The sequence below is a fragment of the Sylvia atricapilla genome, chromosome 1 (assembly GCF_009819655.1).
Source record: "Sylvia atricapilla isolate bSylAtr1 chromosome 1, bSylAtr1.pri, whole genome shotgun sequence".
Taxonomy (NCBI): Eukaryota; Metazoa; Chordata; class Aves; order Passeriformes; family Sylviidae; genus Sylvia; species Sylvia atricapilla.
In genome coordinates this window covers 107,087,215-107,106,532 of record NC_089140.1, presented here as the reverse complement: position 1 = coordinate 107,106,532, position 19,318 = coordinate 107,087,215, and the positions used below count along the sequence as shown (strand labels likewise).

Genomic DNA, 19,318 nt, shown 5'->3' with positions numbered 1-19,318 from the left:
AGGCAGTGTTCCCATTTTGTTCTCTCCAGTCTGAGGGGGAAGATTTTCAGTTTTTTCATCCCACAGCTCTGACTTGCCTTTTCAAAGGGTACAAAGTGTGCTTCATGGGATGTGACTTCATTCAAAGCCTGGGTTTCACTTGATACTACTGCCGCTGCATCATCAGCTTTTTCATCAGCATAGTCCAGTGTTAGGTGGACGGAGATAGTGTTCCTCACAGGACTGGAGGAAGAGAACTGTGCATACAGCGAGGCACATGGCCTGTCTTATGACAGCCTCTTCAAGGAAGCCCTGGCAGAGGAGAGCAGAAGAAGCCATGCCAAAGCCTGGGTCTGCCAGGAGAGATTTAAGTAATGTCTGGGAAAACTTGAACTGTTCTTTGAAAACCAAATCTGTTTTTTGGGGGGTTTTCTTAGAAGCTGCTTGTGTTCAGCTCCTAGTAGTTGTGATTACTTAGTGGGTTTTTTGGTTGGGTTTTTCAGTGATGGCGTCTGACACTGTTGGGTATGCAGAATGAGAGGCTGCTGCTTCTGTTTTCATGTCAAATTCACATAGAGAGTATATTACTTCAAGTGAAGAAACACTAAAATGTCATTCAAAAATGTGTATAGTGGCAGTGGAATTTAAGCTTAATGTATTCTGTGCTCAATTGAGCCATTGTAGCACTTGAAAGTGAAAGCTATGCCTGTAGTATCAAAGCCAGTTTAATAAATTAAACATTTTAAAAGCTCTTCAAACATAATTTAAAGAAAACCCAAACTCTGAGTTATAGTCATTCTGTTTCAAGTCGTTCTGACATGTGTTTGTGTTTCAGTTCTGACAGTGTCTTTTGAACCTCTTGATGAGTGAATATTTCCAGCGTAGCTGTTAGAACCTGGAATTCCCAGCCACTTCCAGAACTTGAGAGATTTTTTTAACATCAGCAGCTTCAAAAGAACAATTATTAAACTCGTTTGAATGTCAAGACAATGGCATGAAGCAATATGCCAGTAATCATGATATAGTTGTTTGTGTTTTGTCTGAGATTTTGCCATCAGGTTTTTTTCCAGTGGAGGGTTGGGATGCATATATGTATATATACACAAATTTATATAGAGTCAGTGCTAGGTAAAAATTATCCAGTAATATTTGGACATCATTACAAATTGTTTATTGGAGCCTGACCTGGTCAGTTTATATCTAGCCCAACTCTAACTTTGTTACTCAACTTTAGCACAAAGTTTTTGTCAACACTGCTTACATGTTTCTTTTTCTGCCAATGTCACATGTGTGAATGATATCAAAACTAGGGAAGATCTCATAGATATTTTTGGGCCAGCTGAAACCTCCTGAGACTTACTGTTACGTGAAGCATTGTCTATGAAAAATAAGGTCTTGATTATCTTGCCTGAAAGAGCACTGCTCCAGGGATGAGTCAAGGCATCGGTTGCAGGCTCCAGCATGTAACAGGTTGAGACATGAAAGTCATTAGGTTTCTGACTCGTATTACATGTAGTCTAAGGGCCAGAAGCCTAAAATGAACCTTTCATCTGTGGGCCAGCTACCAGAGTCATCTTTCTTTGTGAGATTGAAAGGGTGATATTCAAACCAGCAGCTTTGGAGTCATTCTGACTTGCTGGTGTGAGGGAGAACTATTCTGATAGAGAAGTCTCTGCTTTGGAGCAAGGGTACTCTTCCTTCTCCTTTTGTCGTCAGCAGCATCTCATCTTGTACCTTTCTGTTTTCTTCTTCATGGGCAATAGAGTACTAACTGGAAAGAGTACTTTAAAAAAGAGTTCCTTAAGTGATATCAGGTAAAGACTTGTAGCTTGAAGGGATCATTTTCCATAGCACTTCTGTTAGGTTCCCCAACTTGGTTTGTGCCTTGACATGTAAAATGCCTACTGACAGATATCTATTCGTTCCTCCAAAGAAACCTTGGAGTGACTGTAAAAGTATCTTGCTACTGTTGCTGGATCCTTGCCCTTTGCTTTGGAAAGACCATTGTGGATTTCTCTTAAATGTTCTTGTGCTTGAGGAAGCCAAAGAATCAGAACTGCTCTGTGTTTTGGGCAAAAGCTGACTCAGTGAAGCAATTCTGACAGACAAGCAGCTTATCTAATAGATGGTTTGAAATGAGTAATCCTAGAATTACAAATTATGAAGCTAAAATAATGCTTTAAAAACCCTCAAAATTAAAATTTAAAATCTAGTAGCATATAATTTCAAAGAGCCCAGTTATAATCCATACTAGGGAGAACCTATTGTTTTCAGAAGGAAAATCTCCTGTGAATACTTTAGCTCATCAACAGGCTTCAGGTTCTCCCCAGAAACCAGTGAGACCATACCTCAAACATGATCTCATGAACCTCAACAACACAATTTGCCAGACTCAGGCTTCAGGAAAAGGCAGTGTGAATCAGCCTGTCTACCAAGAAGACGTGATGTAAAGTCTCTCTGCTGAAATAAAAAGCAATTTTCTTTTAAAGTCTGAGGAGGGAGCAGGTGTTGTTCTACGTAGCTCTCTCCACCAAGACTGTAGACCTTGGTGCATTCACCCCTGCACAGATTGTACAACCTTTGGTTTACTTGAAGTTACCAGATCTTCAGGTTGGTATCTGGCAACAGAGAGCTATCTGTTAAAGACTTGGGGGTACAAATTTTTTTAATTGCTTGGTTTTTGCAAATAAAGATTTTTTTTTTCAATTTATTTTGTTTCCACTGCCCAGGAAAGAAAAAAACTTATTCCAGGAAAGGTAGATCCAAGAGAAGGGTATGCTAAAGGGAGACTTTCTCCACTGAAAGCTCAGGCACATGCATGTAGTGCCATTGTTCCCCATGGTCACCAAAAAGCCTGAGGAGAATGGGTTGAGGTATTAGGATTTATCATTGTGAGGAGAGGAAGCACTGGCTGGTTAGCTTGGATACTTTAACCCAAGCAGACTACTCTGCTTCCAGTGTATTATCATCTTGCAGTAGGATCCTACCCTTTGCTTGGAGTCAGCATTCCTACATCTCTCAGCCTTAATGCTGTCTGCCCAGCATCTACCAAAAGTTATTGTGTGCCAGGCTAAGACAACCTCAACTGACTATCGGAGCTAAATGGGAAGATGCTTAACTTTGATGATACAAGCATTAGCTGTCTGATATCTCTGATATCAGCAATATCAGCAGTGTTGTCTGTATCTCGTATGTTCAAAGCATCTGAACTTTTAATTAGTTCTGTCCAAGTCATCTGGTACAAATATTTGCATAACACCATGGCATGGGATTGCCACATCCTACATTCCCATCACAAAATGGAAAAAAAATCACTTAAAACCTTGTATATAACTTGTAGAACCTTTTGGAGTATCTGTTTATGTTGCTACATCTCCCTTCTTGAGTTACTCCCTGTATATGAAGATGAATTCTTCTTGTACAGTATTTCACAATCCTTCCAAATTTCTGCCCAGGGCTATTTCAGGTTTTCATATGAACCAATCCATTCGTGTCCCAGTTTCCTTACCCAATCTTCATTCTCACCCCTCAGGGAAATTAAATTTCACACACTTGGATCCAGTTAGGACACTGGCTTTTTTTTTTTAAATACTTTTTTTATTATTATTGGTAAGGGTTTATTTTGCATCAAGAGCACAGAATTACTTAGGAGAATGCCCAGGTTGTCCTTGGCCTTTTTTGACAGTTTGCAAGAAAAACTTATCTCTCCCAAGTTGTCTAGGTAGACTTCCAAGGACATGCTGTGAATCAGGCAGCACTGCTTGCCTCTTGCAGAGCTCTGGCAGTTTCTGTTATCAGTCCTCAGGTCCAAAACAAACTGACATGGCACTTAGTTCAAACTCCTGCAAATTGCAGCACCATGCTGGAGACTTCTGTCTTGGTAGGAGATCTGCTGAGGTGAGGGTGGTCTGTCACAACTGTCACAACTCTCCTACTCACCTTGGAAAATACCTCTCAAACTGCTCTAAGTTATGCTAAACTTGAAGAAATAGAAAATTTTCTAACTAATGAGCAATTGGTGATTTGGGTTTTTTTAAGGAAATACTGAGAGAGTGGGTGTTACTGCATCTTTATTTCCTTATTTGGATTCATCTTCCTGAGAGGTACATCTCTATCTGTATCTTTCTAGAGCAGCAGCATCAGGAGCAAGCTTCTGTGAAAGAGCAAGCTTCTATGAAAGTTTTCAGTGTTGCTGTTACCAGCTTTGTCTGCTGCATTAACATGAATGGTCTAGGTCACAGCTTTTTAATATTTTGTAACATTCCTGGCAGGAGGGAAATAGGCAGAAGAAGTTGGCAGAAGGTCAGTTAAATCTTTGTTATCTATTGTGTCTTCCTCATCTCGTTATTCACCTTTTATATTTTGTCCTTTGGTTGCTGCATGGTCTTGTGGCAAGGAAAAGTGAGGGCTTGGGGTAGGGAAATACATTGACTCTCACTGACCTGTTCTGTGACCCAAGATAACTGATTTAACTTTGAGCTTCGCTTGCTTCTTACCAAGGTTAACAAAAAAGCAATTTGTAGAGTGCTTTGGGATGATGATTGAAAGTGTAAAAGATGACTATCTCTAAGCATAAATATTTATAGATCCAGTAGCAGAGATAGAGGTTGATGATGTTGGTATCATCAGTAACATGTATTAATAAAAAAATAAACTGTTGATTCATGAGAACCAGACTCAACACAGTCAGGTAGTACAGTTGTGTTGGTTACTGTAACCACATATACAGACTTGGAAAGAAATTAGAAACAGAATTGTGAATAATACTATACTGTATGTCTATTTAAAGAAATTCAGAGAATTTACACAACTGGTATTTTAAAGAGAATTCTCTTGCAACACACATCTGTCAATAAAGAGCTTGAAGGGATATTTTCTGGTCCTGGCTGAACCAAGATTAATTGTAGCTCTAGGTATGTATATTGAACTTAGGGTATATATTGACCTCATTTTGCCTCAATTAATGATCACCACAGGTCAGTCATCACTGTAGGTTCAGTAGAAGTAAATATTTTTCAAATTGTAGTCCTGTAATATGTTTAACTTGCAAGGTCAGCAAGTTGCTGCTGTTGCTTGTGGCCTGGTGACTGGTGAAAGAAATAGCACCATCAGATTAACAGGCTCTCACATCATGTGGTCAGTAACTGGTGGTGAGTCATCTCTGAAAGGGGCCACAAAATTGATGTCTGTCTTCCTCTGCTAAATGTCAGTAGAAGTGGGCTTATGTGTATTTACTTGGAGGGTAAAAAGTAGTGTCCTGTACGTCTTCAATGTTTTTGCACTCAAATGTGTAAAATGACAGTAAAATCAAGACAGTGGATTGTAGAGCTCTTTGCACATATGCACAGGCAGAGAAAGTAGATGGGTGGATGTGATGCTACAGGGGTTCATGCCATGGTTGTCTCTGGCTGCCTGGCTATCACAGTTTATAAGGAAATATGTTCAGAGGAAGAAGTGTCTACGTTGAGGAGTGTTAGAAAGCTAAAGGCTTCAGCTCCTTATTTCTGAGGCTAGTCATCCTAGCCATTTTTCATGACATGAAAGAAGAAAATCCGTAGTCATATCATCAGTGTAGAGATTCCTTTGCCAGTTGTCTCATGTGGTTTTGTAGGGGTTGGATCAGCCTGTAAGTCCAGCAGAGGGGAGGTTGTCAATAATTAGTTTAAGGGTCTGTGCTTTGAGAAATCATTTGATTGCAAAGGCTGCATGGAATCCTCAGTGGATGGAAATCTGTGGATGGGAACCTTACAATTTTTGTATTTTTCTGCCCAATAGCATGGTTTCATAAGCTAGATGGAGGTCACCCAAGTGTATTTCTCACTCTGCCTGACCAATACCTGCGAAGACAAAACAATATTCTGCATCTCTGGGTCTTGCTAACCTAATGAGAAAAATCCCATTAGAAACTGAGGTGGCACTGAAGTATTTTGTGTATTGGTCACTTTTGATCGGGCCCAGGTTTGAATCATAGTCGTGAGGTTCAGTGGTTTGTTTTGCCTTTTGTTGTACTTACAGAGATTCCTGATGGCCAGGAGTATGTTAGCACAAGGTTCTCATTCTGCTCCCACATAAACTATTTGTACTTCATTGGTCCTTCATAAATTGCAATGTAGTTGCTAAGCAAATTGGCATCTAGTACATACATAATTGCAGAAGCAAACATTTGGCTTTCAGTTTTGCTGTCAACACCCGGCCACCTCTTGGGTGTGTTTGAAGCTTTAGGATATAGATTCCAACTTCTGGCTTCTTTCAGGTGATGATCAACCTTCTGGCTGGGTTTCATGTATACAAGTATGCTTGCCATTTGGGGATGTATTTGCTGAGGTTGCACAGGAATTGGTGAAAACTGCTCAAGACTCAATGGTTATCTGCGGTCATTTTAATGCAAATAAGGCACAAATGCTGTGCTGGCCAAGGGAATGTCACCAGTTCCTGTTATGTGAACTTTTCCTCTAACTTAACCAGTCTGCAGTTTATTCAAATGTCATAACCAGACAAGTATCATCTGGCAAGCTTTATTCTCCTTTTGTTCTCAACCTTTTTTTTTGCCTTTGTCTACACCATGCAAGATGTTGATGTCTCTTTGACTCTTGCCTTTCAGTATCTTTTTTTCTGTCCCTGTTCTGCTCTGAGCATTGACCCTACTTCTGTCAACTGACGTCCCTCATTGCTTTGTCTTCATTTCTTTTTCATACACACTTTTTTGTCTTTGTTGGAAGGAGTCAGAGGTCACAAGTGGTCTTTACCTGACCAGATCAAAGCACATTGCTTGCTTGCTTTGTCCTTTTCCCCCCACACATATGTGGTTTTCTGGCTCTTGTTAATAGTGAGCTGTCTTAGAGTAGGTAAGCAGCCAGCATATATTATAGATATCTCAGATGATGCTTTTGCTCTTAGTGACATCAGTTCAGGGATGCTCTGGGATTCATTCACATTGATCTCTTTCACTGAGTCTTTAAATCAGTAATCAAATAAATTGTTTCTAGCCCTGATGTGTACATTAGCTTGAGTCTGTAGGACACTTCCAGCCCAGTTGTCTCTGCAGCTCATGTGGGCATTTTCTAGGCACTTTCAAGTCACTTTCTGCCTTCTTAGAGAACCAACGGGCTTCTGCAACCGTTTGAAGCTTGTAGCTGCTACCTGTGAATTGCTTTGTAGGGACATGCCTTTAGGAAGGCAGTGGGCTCCCAGTCACTTTCCTATCCAGTCCTTCCACTGTGCAGCACCGTGTGTGTTGACACTCGGGTAGCTCAGGTGCTCAAAGCAATATAGCACAATGCTCCACCTGGACTCGTTTTTCCTGCTTCCAGCAAACTCAGCTGTGCCACGTCTGGTACCCAAGCTAATTACAGAAGACCTATCTTTCCTATTTCTTCACACTGCTGCGTTTTGCAGAGCAGGCATTCAGTGAAGGAGAGCAACACTGGCCATTCAGTTTCCATGAATCAAAATCTTTCTGTTTGCAGAGGACTGAAAGAGGTAAAGGGGGAGAGTAATAATAGAAAGATGCAAGGGTTTTGTTCAGAAGATGAGATAGTTGTGCAGAGCAGTGTTAAATGCAATGGGGTATGCTTCAGCTGTTCAGCAATTTATGAAGATAAATTCTACCTCCTAGACTGCAATGGGGCTTTCATGACAAAAATGTGAGAAGCCTGTCAATCAAATGATGGACATAATTGTTCTGTAAGTGACCTATTAACATCCCATTCCTTTTAATTAAAAATTGTATTTACATTCTCATTCAAGTCATATTTGAACAGTAAAAACTCTTTCCATAAGAGGCTTGTTGCAGGTGAAAGGCTGTCACAAGCTGTGTGACACACGTAAAACAGGAGTGATTGAAGTCCCAGTGCAGCAACATGTGGCTTGCCTTCGGCTCCTTGCTGACACAGAGGGAGATGGAGGGATAAGCAGCATCTCCCAGAACCACACCCAAACCCTTTGCATTCCTTGCCTAAGAAATTGCTTGTAGTTGCTTATTGTGGCATAGAAGGTTAAAATATACAGCATTTGCCATAAGTGTGTCACTTCAGAGCAAATGATGGATTATGTCCTTCCACACCCCAAAAGTTGTTCTTTGTTCTGTAATTAAAAAATAAATGTTGCAACGTTGAATTGGAAATATTTTGTGCCGTACAACGAATTTGTTTTGTTCGGTTGCCTGGATGTAATTGCAGCAATGTCACTGCATTAAACCCGTGTCATGGGGTACTGGTTTCCTGCCGCTGCTCCAGTGCCAAGCACTGCTTTGCTTAGCAGCTCTATTGCTGTTTATCTCTGTCAGCTCCTCTGATTATTTTGCTTCTGTGAAACTTTTTTTTTTTCCTATTTTGCTCCATGCACACTATAAATTATAGTTCTGTTCGAGTGCTAACCACAAATCCCAAACAGTGGGAAGCACTGCTGCGCTGGTTTTAGGTTCGCCCAAACTTGTCGGTGATGCGAGGGGAAGAAGACGCTCCAAACCATGACGGTCTGCTGGGCCCCTTCTACTCATCTGAAAATTGATCCCTCTTAAACAGTTTAGAGGACCCTCGGGGTCTTGCAGCTTAAATAAAAAATGAAAGCCCTTCCTGTCTTAGAGCAGTGCAAGCAGTCAATACAAAAGAGAAAAATGATCTTTTAAGTGTATGCCATTGAATCCATTATCTCGAGGGCCCGTGCTTGATGCTCCATCAAAACATCATCGTCTCGGTGATACATGGGGGAGAGGGTGAGGGGGCATTCGGGGGATTTCAGGGAAAATGCTGCAGAACTCTCAGTGCCACAGGACAGGCTAAATACGATGCAAGCCAGAAAATGAGAGCTGCAGAAAAACTGATATGTTCCTCCTTATAACATATTGAATTTTGCATGTTTGAAACAAGCAAATCTTTCAGGAAAAGTTTTGAATGTTTCTTTTGTGGTATGAAAGTCCTGTTGGGCAGCTTGTACAGTAATTTCTTTGTTTTCAGTGAGAATGTAAATTTGCAGGTTGATTTGTTGGTTTTTTTTTTTTTTTTATATTACGATGATAAAGAAAATAATGGAGCAAATCAAAAACAGTTTTTGTTCCATCAATACATTATACCCTTGTTGTGAGAGGTAGTGGTAGGGGTTGAACTGCTTATCATTACCTGAATTGGTGTTGAATTTCTGGTTCTTGTGAGCAAGTGTTAGGGTTGTTAGTTTTTAAATGCTGACGTTTTAAAAATCTTTTGCATGCCTGTACTAATGTTTCATATGTTTTTCTTAGACTAGCATGAAAGGAAAATAATTTATTTCTGTTGTTCTGAGTTTGGAATATTTATAATGGCACAGTGGAGTTTTTTACCAGATTACAGGGGTAGGAGCTGATCTTTTGCCATCAGTGTTTCCTCAGTGGAAGCAGTAAGAATGTTGCTCTTTTGATAGATTAAAAGCAGTAAAACAGAATAATTGGAATTTGTTTTCAATAACCAGAAGCATCAGTAATTCAGAAATAGTATTTTAAAAGGGTGTATTTTTGGAAGACAGAACAAGGAAGAGGCACTATTTCTGAGTACAACTGAGCTGTCAAATGCACATCCTTTGGGGTGTTCTCAGTTTCCTTTGGTGAAAGCCTAGCTTAAGTAAACTGAGCAGTAGAGAGTGGGTGTGTGCCTTTGCACAACAGCACACACCAAACCCATGCTTTGTTGGCCACGGTGATCCCAAAGGCAGAGTGCTGTCAACATTCCTAATTGGTTATTACCCAATAACACACACCCTCCAGTGTCTTGGGACTACAAAACACTTTTTACCTAGCCTTCCTACATGAATAATGAAGCACTTCAAATATTCATCCAATTATAGTCAGCCTCTCTCTTGGCTAAGGATTGCCAAATGCAATTGGACATACTTCTGACATAGAATTTCAGGCTATATCTATGTTGGAAGGGTTTAGTCATAATTCTTGACTTCTGGGGAGAGATTAGATAACACCATGATGGTAATTTCTCCAGCCTCAAAAGCTATTGTTTATTCACTTTTGCTATGAAATTCTAGTTTACTAGTGGTATAATGTGGGAGTTCTAGGATTTTTTTTTCTCATTTTATACTTGGAGCTTGTCACATGAAACTGCTCATGTTTGTTTGAAACAATGAGATGTTTTGCTTTTTCTGGAAGTGCTGTGGCTACAGCTGCACAGGACTGAAGTTGCCATAAAGCATGTGAAAAGCAGTTAATGTGTACTTTTCAAACATGTAGGCTATATTTATATTCATCTTATATTTTTTCTGAATATTTTGCTGCCTAGCACAATTGACTCCTGATGTGCCAGTGGCTGGCTTTTAAATATGTTTTTCTCGTGCTAACATTTTCAAAAACAATGTCCTTATCCTTTGCAGAATATTAGAATTTAATTCTGCTTTACGAGCTTCTCCTGTGTCTAAGCTCCCCTGAGTGATAATCTTCCCTCTGGCCTTCCAAAACCTGATGAGGGTGGTGTTTGATACCCCTGCTCAGGACAGCTTCCAGCTCTGCTGCAGTAATGCCTTAGGGAGCCACACAGGCTGCATTGTGCTGCCACAGAGAAAAGCCCAGTGTCCATCATTGTGGTGCAAAGGAGATGCATGACTAGGGAAGTGGTGGCAAATGTTGTTCTAGGGAGGTACAAGCTGGCAAAACAGTGACACGTAGGATACCTGCCTGCTTATTTTGTCTTTGGAAGACCTTGTGGGAAAGGGAAGGGAGAAATACTGCTGTTTTTCTGTAGCTAAAGCGTATTTGGAGGCTCCACTTTTCATCAGGCATTCTCATTTTCCCAGTTTCTAATATTGCTGTCTCATAAAGCTGGGCCTTGGGCCATGCCTCTCATACTGGCCTTCCTTTGCTTAGTAGCTATCCTCGATAAACTCATCAGCAGAGCTACAATTGCACTTTCCCGCTTCCTCTTTGGATTAATGGTGTAGCTCTCCGAAACTGAATGGATGCGGCTCTCCAGACCACAGAGGTCTGATTCTAGGTGAGCATTTAATTCCCCTCTTGGGAAGTAGAAATAAAAGCCCTAATCAGGTATGTTTCATGCTTCTCTCTTGGGTAGGCTCAACAAAATGAAGGATGAAAAAGATGCTATTGGAAGTTGCTGCGGTGTGCTATCATTACAAGGCATAAAGCACTGGTCTGAAAATAGAAACAGCTGGTATGGGTGCAACTTTCAATTGTGTTTAGCTTCCACTGGGTCAGTTTATTATTCCCTATTAAAATGCAAAGTAGTTCCATCAGAGGCATAAGCCCTTCTTCCTTTCGTTTATTAATGAAATCCTGGAAACGTTACAAACATGAATGGCCCTGGGAGTGATGAAGAACATGTAACAGGTTTGGTACCATGTAAAACACGTAAAGCTGGCAGTGCAGTTCTTATTCAGACAAGAAAAATGAGTCATATTGTTCTGCAAACCTGAACCTGAACCTGCAGAAACTCTGCTGGGCTGTGCCAGGCTGTTTCACACTGGGACAGCTCATCTGCGGCTCTTCTGGGAGTATTTCTTCCAAGAGCCCTTTCTGTTGCTGTGAAGGACCACAGAAAGGGTTCTGTCCCTTGACCTTGCATGCCAAAATATTTTTCTTTGCAATATGCTTCCACTGGGAAAGGTGATGAAAGCTTTATCAGTTGGAAATTGCCGAGGCTTTAGACAGAACAAAATAAATGGGGTGACATCCCAAAAAAAAAGAAAAAAAGGCCAGTGAAATCTAGTCCTAATAAAGGTCAAGTTTGTTGTAGCACGTTGCTGACTAAATGCACATCCATCGTAACAGAGAATTTATTTTCCTCACTGCTGTCCTAATATTATTCTGCCGTAGTAACAAAATATTGGCCATGGTAGGGCAGGTAGTGTGGAGGGGGCTGATGCTCCTGCTCAGAAGTGACTTCACATGCTGCAGACAGCAAGAATGTGTTCCTGTCAGCTTTCCCTGCTTCAGAGTTGAGGTGAAGCTCCTTCTTTGTCTTGTCTGAGTTTCTATTTATAATAAATAATAAGCCAGTGATGTGCTCCCAGAATTAGATGTGGAACTTAATTTTGCTTGTGTTCACAGACTCTGAAGAGCAGACTTGCTTCGTCTGATTTTGATCCAGCAAAGTACCCTGAGCTGCTGTTCACAGTCATATGCTGGCTGTTTCTGTGCTCCTCAGTATTTGTTTAGCAGAGGATTTTCCTCGAAGATCAACCCACTCTTGAAGCACAGTGGAGAAATACCGCTTCCTTTTGTCATCTGTTGTGAGGCTCAGTTCTTGGCAAACACTTCTCAGGGATCCCCGCAAAGCTGTTGCTGTGTTTGTGTTACCAGTGTGAATAAGGCAAACTCATTCTTTACTGCAGTGTGAATCCCTGGGGCACATCTCTGCCAGAGGTCTTCTAACATCGAAGCACGTAGATGGTGTTTGGTGGCAATTAGAGGCAGCAAAGAGGCTTATGTGCCTACACCCACTGTGGCTGGAGCTCTGGGTAGGATTCAGGGATGGAGTGGGCACAGCTGCTGAGCATTTAGGGCTTGGGAAAAGCATCTGATCTGAGGGGCCACTGCAAGCAAATGAGACCTGTGGTCTTGCTGCTCTTGTTGACAGGCCTGCTGCAGTATCAGTGGTGACATAACAGAGCCCAGTCTGACCTCAGGTGCCTTCTCCCTCCTGTTAAAACCCATCATGGTGCTCAGCAGCAGGTTCTGCCTTCTGCTGGACAACTGGGCATCCCAGGTCCATTTTGCCTCCTGTTAGTTGTGGGTAGTCATCTTGTGGTATACACTGAGGGAAGAAAAGTCGTGCAAAAGTGAGGGGCCAAGAACTGCACCATTAGTTTCCATCACAGGACTCTGAGGTTAAAACAAATACAGAGTTTTGTGCATGGGGTGGTTAGCAATGTATAATGTGGTGGTTTGACTTCCCAGTCAAAGTTGGTTGCTTTAACACAGTATCTTTCTCTAGACTACTTCCTTTCATGGTGCTATTTGGCTTCTGCCTGCCACGAAAATAAAGGGTTCTTAGGAACGTAAAGGAAAATAATCAAAATCAAACTATAGCCCCAAACTGTTTGTTGCAACACCAGTGACTTCTGGTGAGATGGGGCTTTGATGAAACAGTGCAGCTCTTGGTTACCCTAAACTATTTTCAGTCTTCTGCACCTTTCGATAACATGGTTCCGTAGATCTCCTGTAAAGATAGCAGAAAACAATTTATATCTATGCCTTGGGGTGATGAAAGAAAAAAACAGATCAGAAATCTACCAACACACCTGGATTTCTGCTGAATTAAAATTTTATTGCATTCACATATAGAGCAAAAAGCATTGGTATTAACTAAGTACACAAGTGGAGGGAATAATGCAAGATTGTTGTAATGTGTTTTATTTTCAGCAGAGAGAAGGAGAACTTTTTGAAACAGTTTTCTCTCTCCAAAAATGCCTGTATCAGAACTTGCATTGTTCTAAAAAACTGTAGGTTTGCAATTCAGTATTTTTCTCAGTAAATTCTTAGCTTTTTTTTTTTTTTTTCTTCTTGCTGTTAAGGGCATCCATGTCTTTTGGCGTACATACCTGTGTTGGTTCTTGATCAGGTTTTTTTTCAGTATTCGTGCAAGCTGCATCTTAATTTATTGATGTGAGGGTTGTGTGGTGTTACCAGCATCTGGGCAGATGGAGTATGGAGAGACCCTTAGGAAATGGTGCTTTTTTCGCCTTCTATTGTTCCAAGTATAGTTATATTTATCTCATTTAGAGAAAAGCTTCACAGTTAAGTGAATGAAATAATGAAAACCTACAAACTCAAGCAGTAGTCTGCTTCATCAGCCACATATTTCTACTACTTTTAAAAGCAGTGCTCAGCTTAATAGGCATATTCTTGTTTATTAGCAGCCTGGAGCCACTCCAGGAAGATTTTCACTGTTGGGTTGTGCTGATTTCCACCAGGAAGATTACAACAGATCTAGGACATATATCCTCACCGCTGTAAATCCTCCAGACTGATGGAGTTATGCTTGTTTGAGTATTTCTTGACAGATCATTTCCCACCTGTCTGCCTGCATTCAGCATTTATTAGTTGCTATGTGACAGATCTGCTGCAATCTTTGGGGTGATGCTGTTGTACACCTCAACGACACAAGACTCCGACTTCAGAAGGCTGAAAATGACTCCTTTATTTTTGGGATGTGTCTCCCTTATATACTACACAGACCAAATTGATTGGTGAAACAAAGACAAACCTCTTCAATCACATTGGTCAGACCAGAGAGACATCAAGAAGAAGTCCCTCCTAGGGAAACAATGTAAACCAAGTTTACAGTTACAAAAACATGTCTCTTGTTTACAGAAAATTCCCTGGGAAAAGTATTTCAGAAAACCAAAACATCTCAGGCAGGAACCAGGGCTACACTGGGATGCATGATTGCTGCTGCAGCGGTGCACAGGGTGTGTGTGGAATGAGATCCAGCCCCGTGTGGGTGAGCTGCCCTCCACGGGGTCTGTGCCTGTCCATGAGCTGTAGCCTGATGCTAGAGTCAGCTCACTTCAACACCCTGCTAAAATACTTGAGACTGACAGCTGGCATTTAGGAAGCAGGGCTCCTAACACATTTTGCAGTGTAATATGACTTTGGATGGCACTCTTCTGTATTTCCTAGAGTGAAGCTGTAGCTCAGGAAGAAGCTAGGAACAGTTCCTCTGTATGACAGTAACCTGAGCTGTCAGATAAAAGAGCTCTTAAATTAAAAATATTATGAATTCCTATACAATTTAGGTGCACTACAAACTTTTGCTCTGAATTTAACATCATATAAATATAACTTTTTATTTAATAGAGCCTGACTTTTTAAAAATGAATGTCTAGGAAGAATGTTAGCTTTTGTTTAATATATGAATTGGTACAGTTAGTTTCTGGTAATTTTTGTGGGTGGGATACACTCACTTTGACATGGGAAGCTGATGCCTCTGCACAGTTTCTGCTCGGACTCTGTGGCTGCTGAGGCAGGGCACAAGCCTGCAGTAGTGTCCCTGTGCCATCAGCCAGCACTTTGGGATGCCCTGGAATATCTCAAGTGGCAACAGGCAGCTGAATCACGTCCTGGATGTTGTTTATTAAAGGAACCATGTTGTAACATTTGCTTTTGTCATGTGGTATTTTTGCAGATTTTGCTTTCTGCAGTTAACTGTCACAGGCATCTGTCTTCACATCCATGGATTAATTATTCCTTGCACCACTAGTTTATGGGGCTGTATTGCTTCTGTGCTGTGTCTCAGTTCTCTTCCTTTCTCCTCTCTCTACCTCCTCCACAGGATTGCATCTGACCTGCTGTTGGGTTTGGTATGGCTGCAGGGATGATTACACCATGGCAGCATCTAATTTAATAAACAATAAAGCCACTCTTTTGTATATGTAAAGTTTGTCAATGGAAATAATGTTATCTGTGTGGTTTTTTATCACCCCACCACCAGCAAAATGTTCAGGTGTGGCTTTGGTATTTCTAACCTGTGCCATAAGCATTATTTATTGCTCAGAGCCACTGTCTAAGGTGTTTTAGGTGGACTTTCCTGTCCTCTTAACTTAAAACACAGGTTTTGTGTGAACTGATTTGGTTAATGATGTGATTTTTCTAGTTACTGAAGTGCATAAATCATTTCAACCTCTAGCATGGAAGCGATTAAACATGTAAATGTATGGGAATGAGTTATACGGGTATAAACACGTTTCTCTGTGTAGACACTTGTGTGTGTCCACACTAGGGATTACAGCAATGTAACTGTACTGTGTGTGAGTTAATCAAAAAAAGAGCAGTTTGTGGTCCTGTGTTTATCGTACTAAATTCTGTGCTCATGACACCCACCTCTTCCTTGCCTCTGTTGTGTACGCTTTTATGCTATATGGATTGCCCTTCTAGAAGAATTTGTAATCTAGGGTGTTAGTCTGAAAGTACTGCATTCAGTCTAGGTAGAGGAATCTCTGAGCAGGTGGGCTAAGTAAGTAAGGGAAAACACTAATATTTGAAGTATAATAAACGTGCTATTGGGTAGCTGGCCTTGCAGCTTCTCTCATTGCAATTAAAGTAAGCTTTATAGGAAAAGAGCATTATTTCGGCAGCCAGGGTGCCCTTTGTAATTTTCATAGTACATGTGTAATAATACTATCTCCAATACATTTGCCTGCCTCTGTGCTTATTTACTAAACATGTCATCAGTATCTCCTGGTCCTCCTCAGTTCAGCATGTGTCCCTTGGGCTGTATTTTCTGCACTTTATTTGAGTCCTGTTCTGAAGAGCCATACTTGGGTGTTTTCTTTACAACATTCCTTAGTCTGATACCCTCTTGCTTCACTCAAAGGAGCTAAAAACATTAGGGCAGGTGTGTTTAGAGGTAGCATCACAGAGGAAATCTGGCACATGCTTGGTCAGAGTTCATTTTTCAAGGTCAACCCCCATCTACCTTACCAGTTTTCCCTTCCTGCAGTCCCTTCCTCGTCCATTAGAGCTCCAGCAGATTAAGTAGGGGTCCTGCGGGCAGAAGCCTGCTGTACAAACCTGGCTTAGCCCCAGCTTAGGTGCCAAGTTCAGGGTGCTATGAGAACAGAGTGGATCATTAAAGACAGAGGGAGGTCTGCAAATGTGACTTGCAGGAGCATCTCTAATATCTGACATATCTTAACTTTGTGAAGCTTGTTTTGACTGCCTTAATAGTGTTCTTTGTACATGTATTTTTTTTTCTCCTTTGTCTATTTGTGTAGGGATTTTAAAAAGCAGACTGAACATCTTTTCCACCTTCCCTGGCAAATTTGTCTTCTGACAGTCCAAGCCCAAGTTCAGCAGCAGGGCTGAGATCTGGTAATCTGTTTTACAGGCTTTAGCTGCACAAGCTAACAGCAGCAAATTGTTGTCCTCTGTATGAACTGCACTTAAGAAGGATGTTACAAAATTTGTATGTGACTTTCATGGTTATTTATTGAAAGTGGGAGACCGAGGATGTTTGGGAATACTTCGTTCTGGGCTCTGGAGGGTGGTGTTTTCTGGGGACACGGGCATAGACATAGTTAGCATCTAAAAGTTTTAGAAGCGCTTTGTCTCTCTGAATTTTATTCATTAATAGAAAGTTTTTTACTTAGGTTTTAATGCAGTTGTGGGCTCTTTCTCTCTGTCATGAAGCAGTTCCTCTAGAATCCCCCACAGAGCACACAGAAGTTAATTGTGCAGTCTCCTGCCTTTATGGGCTGCAATGCAGAAGGAACTTGTGCAACTCTTACAAAGGGAAGGACAAGTATGTTCTTGTCCTGTCTATGGGAAGGTGTTGTCCTTTCTCTTAGAAAAGGCAGCAGTTAAGAAAACAACATAGATGTGATTTCTGGCTAACTAGTCAAAGTTGTGAAGATCTTGGAAAGGTTAATTCATTATGGTTTCATTGCCATGTTTGTTATTTATAGGGAAAGAGGTTCCAGGTATGTGAGAGTGATGCCAGGTTCTGAAAGTAACATCCTAGAAAGGGGCAGAATTAGCAGCCCTTTAGAGCTTCTACAAAGCATAACATGCTCTAGTGGGGTCTCTATTGTGTTTGGATGCAGAACTTGTTTTGCTGTTACTTTTGGAAGGCATTTCATGGAGAATCTTAGAGTGTTTCCTGATTTCGGTGATTCGAATGTGAAATTTTGATGCTGAGTCTTCTCAAGGATACAGAGGAAATACTGAGAGCTAATAGTGGTTTGAATGAAATTCATGAGAGTTGAGGGGCAAACTTGATGTACAAAGGAGTAAATCAAAGGATTTCCCCCATTCTGAGAAGGTTTTTTGTTTGTTGTTTGGTTTCTCTTGAACATCATGAGTTTTGAAAGGGAAGTGGCTCTGGTAGTTTTTTCCAGGCTGCTTTAATGGTCCTCTCATTATGGAATCTTCATGAACAGATTTATCAACAGGGGTTTGAAGATGGGTATTATTAACAATCTTTCTGTTAAAAAAAAAAAAAAAAAAAAAAAAAAAAAGGTGACAGCCTCAAAGGAGGCTGAGCTGAAACTGATATATTTTTGCTTTTTACTTAAATGTGATCCTAAGACACAAGTTCCACTTTTTTACACTGCTGCCTGTGAAGGAGTTCAGTGTTCTGAATATATAGATTATCATGGCCTTTGGGATGTTGCGCATCCATCGGTTTACCTACTTTCTGGCTTTTGGTATTGAATGATAAACACTCCTGTTCTGCTCCTGTCCTCCATTATCTGTACTCACAGCCAACCTGACCATCTTAAACATGATTAAAATAGAATTCAAAAGTTATTAGCTAATTATAACGCAAAGTACTTAATTTGCCATTGCACCCTAATAACTTAAAGGTACTCCTGATAGCTCAGTAATAACCATATCATAAGCAAAAGGATACGGTTTCTACTAACTTAATAGGCAGCTTCCCTCAAGATAAAACAAATAACATACCTCAATGAAATCGGATTCAAGCTTAGTAAAATCATCTTGGCAAGCAAAGAGAGTATTTGTTAATTTTTCTGTGAAATGTTATCATTGCCAAGAAAACTTGGTTACAAAAAAACAGAGATGGCAAAAGTATTTGCATGAATAATTGATTTAACATTTCATTGGTTTAAGTGATTTTAGGAAAAGTGGTTTTGATATGCTCTGGAAAACTAGAAAGTTTTTAAGGACTTATTTGCAAGATACGAAACACTGTAGGAGATGTGGGGCTTAAAGGCTTGCAAACTCTTCTTCAGTATATCAGTGTGTGCACAAGCCTGAAAAGAAAGAAAAGCAGAGATGGCATTTTAAAAGACTAAAATCCTGGTGGTCAAGCTGTGGCTATGCACCCATGGCTGTGCAGGGAAGGCCATGTGTGTAGTTCCTTATTGCCTGATGTCCTCACAAATACCTACAGCAAATTGCCCCCTGTGATGAGAGGGATGATGGCAGGTATCTTCAGCCTCCTGCCCTGCTCTGAGTCTCCATGAGTTGGCAGGTGGGTCAGTCTGGGTGCTGGCTGGACCCAGAGGTGTCCCAAAGTCCTAGAGGAAGAGAAGGGCTGTGGCACGGGTCTGCAGACAGTGGTTTGGCTGAGGAAACACCTATTTGGGGATTGCAAGGCTTCGGTTTTCTGGAGACATACCTATATGGTAGCAGAAGGGCTTGAAGGTGTGTTTGCTATCTGGAGACAAGCAAAATTATGAGTATCAAGGATGTATTCAGTCACAGAATATTCTCAGTTGGAATGAATCCACAAGGATCATGGAGTGCAGCTCTTAAATGAATGGCCCATACATGCCTTGGGAAGTGTCAGTGACTTCAGTGTCTGTCAGATGGAGGAACCTCACTTTCTGAAAAGTGATGGGGTTTGTGGAGTAAAGATCCTGGTTTGGGTTGGGAGAACAGCTG

At 41.0% G+C, this 19,318-nt stretch overlaps 1 protein-coding gene across 5 annotated transcripts in view; it reads left to right on the top strand.

The window, feature by feature from the left end:
- KCTD1 (potassium channel tetramerization domain containing 1) overlaps positions 1-19,318 on the top strand; it is a 100,181-nt gene that overhangs the window by 67,543 nt on the left and 13,320 nt on the right. The window lies entirely within an intron of this gene.